This window comes from Podarcis gaigeae, assembly GCF_964106915.1.
Source record: "Podarcis gaigeae genome assembly, chromosome: 5".
Taxonomy (NCBI): domain Eukaryota; kingdom Metazoa; phylum Chordata; class Lepidosauria; order Squamata; family Lacertidae; genus Podarcis; species Podarcis gaigeae.
Window position 1 is genome coordinate 82,081,367 of NC_139681.1, and position 12,284 is coordinate 82,093,650.

Sequence of the window (12,284 nt, forward strand, 5' to 3'; positions counted from 1 at the left end):
CCCGTTGTTCAGGTGGAGGCGGGAGAGATAGAGACAGAGGCAAGGGCACGTGGCGGGAGAAGTGCACTCTGCAGATGCTCAGGGGTCCCTTTTTCTTTTCTTTTTTCAACGCTGACTTCATTAAGCTTGACTCGTTGTAACAGGGAGATTGCATCTCGGCAGAGCAGGCGTCGCTTTCCTTTCCGTTCTTCACTTCCAATAAGAATTTTATTTTAAAAGAGCAACGAAAGTATCACCATCATTCCTCATCAGTAGCATTTTAATATATCGCTTAATGGGCAAAATCCCTAAGCGGGTTTGCATAAAACACAGCAAGATAATAAATAAATAATAAATAAATAAGTAAAACCCGAAAATACAAAGAAAGGCAACAGTAGAAACAGAGCAGTCGTTAACAAAGCTTTCAGCTAAATATCAATAAATAACTAAACAGATATGTGCATGGGATATCTATTTTGTAAATATGCAATATAAGCAGTAAAATTGTTGGCATCCGTGTATAATAATAATAATAATTTTATTTATACCTCTCCCATCTGCTTGGGTTGTTGTGGAATTCCCATCTAAGTTTTTTACTCAGACTCATCAAAATTAATGGGTCCAATTTACTTGTGGTCACTGACTTCAATGAGTCTACCACAAATAATTTGGGCCAATTAATTTCAAGTGGCCAGATTCGGCTACCTGGTTCGGAAAGTGGAAGGTACCACAAGGGCTCCGGTCAGGGCAGTGGGGCTTTCACCTCTTCCCCTGCCCCACGCCGTCCCCAAATCCGCTCTGGAGGGTTAGAACAGACCTTTCCAAACTTTTCATGTTGGTGACACGCTTCTAAAGATTTGTTATATTTCTCTGCCACCCTTCATTCAAACAAATCTCTAAGCAAGCAAGAGTCCAAAAATCCATCATGGTGTATTTCTCCTCTGTCCCATTTCTCCTCTGGTACCAACTGTCAGACCATCTTTTAAGCATGAATTTTACTACCCCTTTCTTATTACACATTATTTTTAGCCATGTCACCATGAACGTTGGCGGCCTTCATGTTTGCAGGTACATCTTTGTAACACAGAGCTGGTCTACCAACGGGCCTGGTGCTTCGGCCACTGATTTGGAATTTTCACCCTTAAACAGGTCTACAATATTGACTGCAGCCTTGGCAAAAAACAAACAAACCCCACTGTTATACCCAGGCTATGGCTTAAAAGCAGGAATCGGCTTTGTCCGTGCTTTGCCAGGCACAATTGCTTTGATGGCTTGAGTGAAATTGTGGTTCTGAAGGTGCCCAGCAGATGGCAGAAATGCTGTGTCTAAACTAAAGCAGGTACAGTGGTACCTCGGGTTAAGTACTTAATTTGTTCCGGAGGTCCGTACTTAAGCTGAAACTGTTATTAACCTGAAGCACCACTTTAGCTAATGGGGCCTCCCACTACCGCCACGCTGCTGGAGCACGATTTCTGTTCTCAACCTGAAGCAAAGTTCTTAACCTGAAGCACTATTTCTGGGTTAGCGGAGTCTGTAACCTGAAGCATATGTAACCTGAAGCGTATATAACCTGAGGTACCACTGTACTAACATCTTTGCTGTAACAATTTGGACTAAACCGAGTAGTCACTGGCTATAGACCCTTTTTCAATTGTTTTTTAAAAGTTTATCCATACAGTCTGTTTATTAGGTAATGAGAACAAAAGCCAACAGCAGTCAATCTCATTGAAATGTTATATAAGATTTTAAAAAACTAAAAGAGAAAGTGGGGAAAAGAAGAAAGAGGGGAGGGAATAACTGGGTTGGGGTGTGTGTTCAAATATTACTACAGTGGTACCTTGGTTTTCCAACAGAATGCATTCTGGGAATCTGTTCAACTCCTGGAACTGTATGAAAATCAAGGCGCGACTTCTGATTGGCTGCAGGAGCGTGAGCTATCCTGAAATATCCTGAGAAGATAGGGGTGGGAACATTGGTGTAGCCAGGATTAAGGGGGTACTTTTAATGCTTTTCAGTAATATTTGTGGATGGGGGGGGGGAGCTGCTCAGCAAGCAGAAGTTCAGGGACATATTCCAGCCTGGCCAAAAAGCTCAGCAGCAAGTCAGGGGAGGGCTATGGCCTGAGGAGAGTTCAGTGGGCCAGATATAAAGGTTTGGAGGGCCACATTTGCCCCACCACCAGCCTGAGTTTTCCCCATCCATGTCAGGGAGGCTGACCTTAAATGCCAGTTATAGGGCAATGCCTGAGACAGTTTTAAAGGGATAGCTGGCTGTGCTACAATATTGCATGGAAAGCAGCAGAGAATCTTCTGGCGACTTAAAGACAAATTGTATGTCTCCACGAAATTCTTCATTTTTTCATGAACTATGGAGTTGTAAACAACTGTTGATTATGCTACCTCATCTGAAATGACTTCAGGCCATCAGCGCTCTGCTTTGTTTTGCCCTGTGGTAAGTACTGTACCCTCCTCATTTGCAACCCTTTGTGATTCTTTTGAAGCTCGAAATACAGCTTTGGAAATTACAGGCTTTCACTTAGTGCTAGAAGAGATGGTACAAAGCCTATCCTTTGTGTGAAATGGGTCTATTGTGAAGTCAGAACTGTCTGACGTGACTCCGCTTCCATTACAGGTTTATTTTTAACCACAGATATGCTGAACCTCAGCTCTCATCGCTCAAAATAATTATTTTGATCCCTTCGTTAGCTTGGGACATTGGCAGTGCTTTCATTTGCCACATGAAGATGTATTTGTGTTTGCTTACAAACCATGCTAAGAAGCTTTTGTAGCTCCTAGGAACCAACCAAGGACGTGGGTGGCACTGTGGGTTAAACCACAGAGCCTAGGGCTTGCCGATCAGAAGGTCAGCGGTTCGAATCCCTCAATGGGGTGAGCTCCCGTTGCTTGGTCCCTGCTCCTGCGGGAAGGTAAACGGCGTTTCCGTGCGCTGCTCTGGTTTGCCAGAAGCGGCTTAGTCATGCTGGCCACATGACCCGGAAGCTGTACACCGGCTCCCTCGGCCAATAAAGCGAGATGAATGCCGCAACCGCAGAGTCGCCCGCAACTGGACCTAATGGTCAGGGGTCCCTTTACCTTTAGGAACCAACAAAGCAGCCTAGACCATACAGGGGCTTTGGCGCAGTGAACTAGGGTGCCAAGCTGTGGAGGGTGCTAGGAGGAGAGCGGGGAGGGGAGGGGAGAGCGGGGATGTAAGCGAGGCAGAGCAGGGGCTTGGTGCCTGCGTGCCTCCAGTGCTCGTAGGAGGTGCTAAGACCATGTTTCCTTCCTCGGCTCACTGTAAATTGTGATCTCCAAACTAAGCAGCCTTGCCCTCTCCCCACTTCCCGCGGATTTAACTTTCTACACCAAGATCAAGGGCTCTCCCAACACCATATCTCTGCCCTAGCACCCCTTTCCTTAGCAAAGCCCCGCTCAGCACATGCTCCTGGGGCGAGAAACCGGGAGAAGTTTCTGGCTCAGTCGCTAGCAGAATCCAGGAGTGGTCTGTTATGGCCCAGCATAAAAGTCTCATCACCCCCAGCCTTTTCCGCCCCTCCCTGCGCCGAAGACTACTGCGCAGGATGGGCGATGGCAAGGGCATGCCCCCTGCCTCTCCGGCTTGCTCAGGCTCGGTGTTAAGGCTCCCACCAGCATCCTCTGGTCCTTGCACCTCTTCTCCACTGGAGGTGGGGCTTTCCTCCTTGCTGGAAGAGGAACTGCTTCGCAAGATTTTCGGAGGCTCCCTATAACACAACTGCCCTTCCATCTCTCGTCTATGAGCCGGTGGCAGTTCCCTGACACCTATTTTTCCCCATAAAGGAGAATCCTCCCCCTCCCCCTGTCCTTTATATAGGACAACCTCCTCCACAATGCCTGTTTAACAGGGGACACATGACCTGAGGAAATGAACTACTACCTTTATAGAGAGATAACTTAACCAGAGTTGGATCACTGGCCTACCTAGCTCCATAGTGTCTACACTGACTGTTAACAGCCCTCTGGGATTTTTACACGGTCCTCTCCCAGCATACCTGGAGATGCCGGGGACTGAACCAGGGACCTTCCGCATGTGAAGCAGATGTTCAGCCACTGACACCAGTTCTAGACCACACATTTAAACCACATGGCTTTCTCTAGGGAATCCTGGGAACTGTAGCTCTGTGAGTGGGAAGCTACAGTTTCCAGGATTCTCTGGGGGGAATCATGTGCTTTAAGTGTGTGTCGAATGTATGATGTGGGAAACGGGGGGGGGGGGGGGGGCGAAGTACCATCTTGAAGTACCATTTACCTTAGCAGTGTCTGCTTTGACTGGCAGAAGTCTTTCCCATCGCCTGCATCCAGATCATTTTAACTCCATCGTTCAAAGCATTTCCTGCATCATTCAAAGCATTTTCTGTACCACTGAATTATGGTCCATCCAGTTGAAAGGTAAGGCTTATCAGAGTGATGGGGGCTACAGTCAATCCCATTCTTCCCTAAAAAGCCATCAGTTTCTGCCAAACCAAGGAATTCTCCAAAATTTGGTGACAACTTAGGTAAGCCCCACCAGTGTGTGTCTATTAAGGGATGGTGGAGGCAGAAGTGTGCGCAAGCTAAATACAGTAACTTCTTCCTGGGAGCCTGGTGCAAAGTGAATATTTGCTTGGTGGCTGGGTGTTATAGTCCTACAACAACTGGAGGACACTTTGGCTACTCCTGATATTTCCATTGGGTGCTTTAGAGTCTTCAAATATTTATCCACTGTGCTTTTTATAAGGGTCTATAATTATACCAACCAGTGGTTATCGGATTATCTGTGTGCAAACCTGTTGCAACTCTCTAAATCACAGACTTGACCTATCTCAGCATCTCTCTCTCTGTTCACTGGGTTGCCAGAGGGCAAGCCGGGGACCTGCGAGAGGTAGGAAGGGTTGGTATGTGCTGAAAAATGGGGGGAGGATGTTTAAACAGCAATACAAGCCAAACCTGAACTGCCAGCTTTATCAGGCTTGACCATCACTAGACCAAATACCATCCTGCAACACCTGACATATGTCAAGTATTTGGATACAGGCTGTTACTCAACTTGCAGGAAGACTTATGAAGAAGAAGAAGAAGAAGAAGAAGAAGAAGAAGAAGAAGAAGAAGAGGAGTTTGGATTTGATATCCCGCCTTTCACTCCCTTTAAGGAGTCTCAAAGCGGCTAACATTCTCCTTTCCCTTCCTCCCCTACAACAAACACTCTGTGAGGTGAGTGAGGCTGAGAGACTTCAGAGAAGTGTGACTAGCCCAAGGTCACCCAGAAGCTGCATGTGGAGGAGCGGAGACGCGAACCCGGTTCCCCAGATTACGAGACTACCGCTCATAACCACTATACCACATATGAAGAGGCTGTCAAGGGCCAGCCTAGTCTAGCAGCCTGTCCTCACAGTGACCAACAAGTTGGCTTCCAGCAACTGGTGTTCAGAAACATGCTGTGGAGGAAGAGTGTGTGCATCATGGCTAGTAGTCATCAATAGCCTTATGATGCACAAACTTGTCCAGTCCTCTTGTTACCGGAAAATCGGAAGGGGGGTGAGAGACCACACACCACGAGAAGAGTCTCCACTGCACATTACCAAACCATTTGCTCACGCACATTTCCCTGCCTTTCAGCTGTCAAATCAAATCTTCTAGTGCAGTGATGGCCAAACTTGGCCCTCCAGCTGTTTTGGGACTACTGCTCACATCATCCCTAGCGAACAGGACCAGTGGTCAGGGATGGTGGGAATTGTAGTCCCAAAACAGCTGGAGGGCCACGTTTGGCGACCACTGCTCTAGTGTCAAGAGAAAATAACAGCAGCATATCTGCAAAGGCATTGCTTCTTCATGGAAGCTCAGCTCAGGAGCCTGCGATTCCCCACTGAGCCCCAGGTCTCCAACAAAGGAAAACAGGGAAAGTATCAGTGCCAAATTCACTAATAAATGTATCTACGCTCAATGGGAAAACCTTAGGAATTCATAAGAAATCACTCGTATCAGTCTTCTCAGTTCCAATGGCATTAGGACTCCGGGAAGTGAGGTATAAGGGGAGGAGTGAGAGAGCCCACCATAATCCCTGAGATGTACAGTCCTGTCTGCAGGGCCTTCCCAAGGAGTCCTGACTGGTGATATCCTGCCCCAAGAGTGCCAGACAGATAACCTTCTCAGTCACAATGCCTACCTACCCCATAGTGGGATGAAGCCCAGTCAAGACAAAGGGGTGTGTTTGACTCGATTCAACAACCTGGAAACGAAATGCTTTCCTTTGTACTGTGATGGAGCAAGTGTAAAAGACTACATCAGAGTGACAAGGGCATGCCTGGATCTCAGGTTCTACCTGAGACCACACCTTTGCTGTGACATATCTATATTTTGATGATGCATCCTGAGATGTATTATGGAAAACTTTGAAATGTAACCCATTGATTGGGGCTTCTTCTATGTAGTTGGGAGCCTTGTTGCAACAATAAAGATCAGGCCTCCTGGCTGCTGGTTTGCTTCAATTTCTTCGCTGTACTCTTGTTTGACCTTCCAACCTAAGCCTGCAGAACTCACTGCTGCACTCTTTCAAAGTCATCCAAGTTGGTGGCCATCATTGCCTCTTATGGCAGCAAGTGCCATAGTTTAACCATGCACCAACATTCAGTTTCAGTGAATGCCCACAGTTCTAATGTTATGGGGGGGGGGGGACTTTCTCCACGCCATCCATTATTTCATCTGCTATCATATCTGCTTCCTCTCACCTTTTCTCTAAACCAAATGCAGCAACTTTTCTTCACAGAGGAGAGACTCCGCCCCCTTGATCAACTGGCTCGCCCTTTCTGTAACTTTCCCCACCCCTACAATATCATTTCTGAGGTGAGGTGAATGAAACTGCACACAATATTCCACATGCAGACAGACTATTTTGTTGTTTAGTCGTTTAGTTGTGCCCGACTCATCGTGACCCCATGGACCAGAGCACGCCAGGCACTCCTGTCTTCCACTGCCTCCCGCAGCTTGGTCAAACTCATGTTGGTAGCTTCGAGAACACTGTCCAACCATCTTGTCCTCTGTTGTCCCCTTCTCTTTGTGCCCTCCATCTTTCCCAACATCAGGGTCTTTTCCAGGGAGTCTTCTCTTCTCATGAGGTGGCCAAAGTATTGGAGTCTCAGCTTCAGGATCTGTCCTTCCAGTGAGCACTCAGGGCTGATTTCCTTAAGAATGGATAGGTTTGATCTTCTTGCAGTCCATGGGACTCTCAATAGTCTCCTCCAGCACCATAATTCAAAAGCATCAATTCTTTGGTGATCAGCCTTCTTTATGGACCAGCTCTCACTTCCATACATCACTACTGGAAAAACCATAGCTTTAACTATACGGACCTTTGTTGGCAAGGTGATGTCTCTGCTTTTTAAGATGCTGTCTAGGTTTGTCATTGCTTTTCTCCCAAGAAGCAGGCATCTTTTAATTTTGTGGCTGCTGTCACCATCTGCAGTGATCATGGAGCCCAAGAAAGTAAAATCTCTCACTGCCTCCATTTCTTCCCCTTCTATTTGCCAGGAGGTGATGGGACCAGTGGCCATGATCTTCGTTTTCACGGCAAGGCAGTGATCCATGAAGGGGAGACAGACTGTAGGTTTGTACAATGGGAGTCTGATGTTGAAAGTTCGGTTTTTCCAAGCATGTGTGATTAGATACAGTATGTCATGCCTTAGTCCCACTGAAATCAAGCTTATGTTAGTTATGACTTAGTTAAATCCCATTGATTTCACTGAGACTAAGGCATGACTAACTTAGCCGAGGTCCAGCCCACAGCAATGCAATGGAACAAGTGAGGCCCTGCTACAAAATGTTGCAGCATGGAGCCTTTTTTCAGGTTTCCAAATACTCTTGGCAGGTCCACTGGTGCAAGGTGCTTCTGGCTGTGCAGTGGAACTTCCCCCTCTCCTCTCCCCATGTGCCCACTCCCATCCCTTCTGGGTGTTTTCCCAAGCCTCCTGAGCAGATCTGGGAAGGCACAGCCTGTGCATGGGGAGAAGATGTTCCATTGCACAAACGAAAATCCTTATGCTAATGGCATTACTTCATCAAACTAATGCAAGGTAGGATTCTTTTGCCAGCACCAGGACAGCATTCCAGGCAGATGAAATAAAAAATGTAAGGTCTTATATATAATAAATGTTCATAAATATACCAAGCAAAACATGTACATAAATATATGAACCACGTGTCTGAAGCAGTACAGGAAAACAGCCCAGAAACCATTTTGACTCCCAAACTGACCAAATGATTTCTCTGCAAGGTCAAGGGAAACAGAAAAGCCTCCCCATGGTCTTTTCATTTACAAATCCTGTCTTAAGGGTGTTGTCTGTGTATGAATAGGGTGAGCCTGTGACCTGTCTCAGGAACTAAGTATTTATCATTACAAAAGACTTGCCAGGCTACTCAGGGTATCCAATCAAGTAAGCATTAACATCTTAAAAAGCAGAGACATCACCTTGCCAACAAAGGTCCGTATAGTAAAAGCTATGGTTTTCCCAGTAGTGATGTATGGAAGTGAGAGCTGGACCGTAAAGAAGGCTGATCACCAAAGAATTGATGCTTTTGAATTATGGTGCTGGAGGAGACTCTTGAGAGTCCCATGGACTGCAAGAAGATCAAACCTATCCATTCTTAAGGAAATCAGCCCTGAGTGCTCACTGGAAGGACAGATCCTGAAGCTGAGACTCCAATACTTTGGCCACCTCATGAGAAGAGAAGACTCCCTGGAAAAGACCCTGATGTTGGGAAAGATGGAGGGCACAAGGAGAAGGGGACGACAGAGGACAAGATGGTTGGATAACGTTCTCGAAGCTACCAGCATGAGTTTGACCAAACTGCGGGAGGCAGTGGAAGACAGGAGTGCCTGGTGTGCTCTGGTCCAGGGGGTCACGAAGAGTCGGACACGACTAAATGACTACTAAACAACAACAACAACAACAACAACAACAACAACAACAAAGCATTAACAGGTAACCTGCCAGACAGGAGATAAACAACAGATTTCTGGTGTAGACCATCCCTTTTTGTGATGTAGGTATGATGTGTCTAGGGGGGGTGGTGGTCTTGAGCTACACCCCTTCTGTTATGTATGTATGATGTTTCTGGGGGTGGTCTTGGACTCCAGGGCAGGCAATTTAAAATGTCTATACAAGGGTGGGCACACCTGGGTTCTGGGTCCTCCTTCTCGTGAGGGGAGCACCCTGTTGCAACAGTTCAATAAAGATCAGGCTTACTAGCTGCTTTGCTTCTCAATATTCTCTGGTTGGCCTCTCTTATTTTCTCTGACTGATGGAGATCCTATAAAGTACTCTATAAGGCCTCTTGTGTCCCTCAGAAGGGAATAAGGGCAGATTTTTGTTTATTGCACAGGAAAGCCTCATTGCACAAGCGGCTTTCTGTTCCTAAAGGCTCCATGCAGCCTCTTTCAAGGGCTGTCTTTGCCTCAAAGCACTTTATCCTGATGTTTGTTAATGGCGACCACAATCAAATTGTAGAGGCATTCCAGAAGCATTGCATGCATCCATTCAAAATGTGCAGAGGGGCAAGAAGGAGCTAATGAGACAGGGGACTCTGAAGAAGTACCACAGCAGTTTAGGTCAGAAAAGGGAAAACAACTGAGCAAGACGGGCTTTCACTGTCAACCTGTGCCTGAAGCTCCTGCCTCCCAGGGATGTTGCAACAAAGCATCAACACAGAAAGCCTTGAGACAACAGGGCTTTGCACAGGCTGTTAGCAAATAACTATTTCCATGTAAAGTAGAAATGGCCATGTTCCTCCTCCTCAGAAGCAGAGATAATCAAGAAAGGAAATTGTGCTGTAGAAAGTTACCTAGAGACGGACACAGAATGAATTTAAAACAGGCTGCATTGGCTGCTTCCAGACAGGGAGGTCTTGTACTCATAAATCACTCTACTTCTGTAGCATATAAGCAGAATCCCAATTGGCATTCCACACTATGGATACTGCATTTTTCTGCATGTTCATCTTGTTATGTTCCATCTACTGCACAGTGTTGACTGTAACATACTTTCTGTAAGGAGAGGAAGGTCCAATTCACCTCAGTGGACATTTGGGGCAGGGGAAATTCTGAGCAATCCTTAATAATAAGAACTAATTATTAATTTTGCATTAGGCATTTCATTCATTTAAGTGTGGTAGCTTTTTGACATCTCATGGGTGATAATGGGCTAAGTGTTCAATTATTGTTTTTGAATTATAACTGTTTAGTGGAAAAGGTTGCTAAAATGGTGATATTAGAAAACAGCTCTTTTTTAAAAGTATTTACTGCTGCTATAGTGTTATGAAACTCTCCTAGAAAAGCATGCAACCACTATTATATTTAAACATATATATAGCTTGGAAAGTATTTTTGCACTAATTAATGTACTGATTAAAACATTAACTGGCCTATAAAATAGTATTTCTGGAAAAGTTAATAGTGAACATGTGCCAAAAGCTGTAATGGGTTCATCCTTGCCCACATCAAAACCATAGCTTTTGAAAGAAAGAGAGGATGAATGGCAAGAGCATCTATTAACTGTTGAGTTTGCACCAATCTTCTGTCCTCTTTAAAAAAACACACAAAAAAGCAGGCAGACTTTTTGTGCCAAGGAAAAAAAGATGGAAGCAGAACCTGCAAAATGTGAGTGAATGAGGCATGGCAATTCCACAATAAACGCATCATACAGAAACAGCCACTGCAGGTGTTAACACCTCTTCCAACCTGGGCTGCAATCCTGCACCTATGTGCACAGGAGGACAGGTTGAGGAGTGGCTCCCATAGGAGGTCTCCTATGTCAGAATGCAGCTATATTGGGCACATGGATTTATGTGCTTGGAACATTGAACACAGATGATGAATATCTGCAGAAGCATCTGACAACCCCTTCTTCCCCAGATCTGCTGGCAGCTCACACAATTAGGAGGGGCTGTGGGATGCATCTGAGCATGGGAAGAGCTCCCAACGGACGTATCGTTTCATTTCTTCCCCATTTTGTATATCTACTGTTTCTTCCAGAGGAAAACCCAAAGTAGGAAAACAGTACTAAATATAAAAATGCAGATCACTCAAAGCAAAACATAGCGATTTATCAAATGCTATAAGCAAAACATAGCAATCTATCAGAATAAAAGGGCAAGTCAAAACTCCAGAGTCATAGCATCTGTTAAATCCTTAGGAATTCATTTAACAATTCCCACTGACAGTAAAATAAGGCAATGTACACACCAGCAGCTTAAAACTCAGGAAGGTGATTTCCCCCTGCTCCACACACCAGGAGGAGAGAGAATGAGGATGTCTTCACCTGATGCACATTACCTGATTTGTTTCCTGTATAATGGAGTTGTCATCTGCATGTGTGCAACAGGGGAGTTGAACCTGGAGCCTTCTGTATGCTCTACCACTGACCTATGACCTTTCCCCTTTTGTCTGAGGTTCATCTCTGGGACATCTCTGAGCAGGGCTGGGAGAGAACCCTGCCTGAAAATCTGGACAGCCACTGTCCAGCCGCTGGAAATAACACTGAACTAGATGAACCATTGAGTGGCTCCACATAAGGCAGTTTCCTGTGTTCAAATGAAAAGCATAACACTACCATATGCACACAATACAATGATTATATTTTCCACCTTTGGTCCCCACCCTGCAATCAGCCATCACCAGTGGCTCCTAGAAGCTGTCAGCATGCAACACAGATCACACCCCAGGAAAGGGTTTAGACTGGTTGGTTAAACCAGGTGAGGGTAGCCAATGGGTCTCAAACCCTGGGTGAATTAGGGACTTCCCCTGCATGTGAAGACAGGCTCTGGCAGATTGAGCAGATGAGGCCAAAAGTGGGTCCAATGGTCAAGAAGGTAGCTTCTGCACATGCTGTAGAGGGGGCAGATGGGGCTTGTCAACCTGGGAAGGTCTTCCTTCTTCTTTGGCGATCACTCGTAGCTGGGTAAGATTGTCTTCCATAAACACGGTTCCTAAAAAGGGCTGCTCAGTCATGGATACAGCTGCCGAGCTGCTCAGCTGCCTCGTTCCTTGAGTCAGAATGACTGAATCTGTATCCACTGCCCATGTGCTGGTTCATGACTAGGGGCTTCCAGATTTCACAATCCTGCCCCCGTTACCATTTGCCGATTGCCATGGGACTTTGGGGGTTTGGGTTGGGTTTTTGGAAGACGCCTGTGTGTGAATTTGTTTTATGTTGTGTAGATCAGTGCACACCGACCAACGCACAGTCTTCACATTAGGGCTCTGTTCCGATGGCATGAAGTAGTCACGACTGCAGCCTT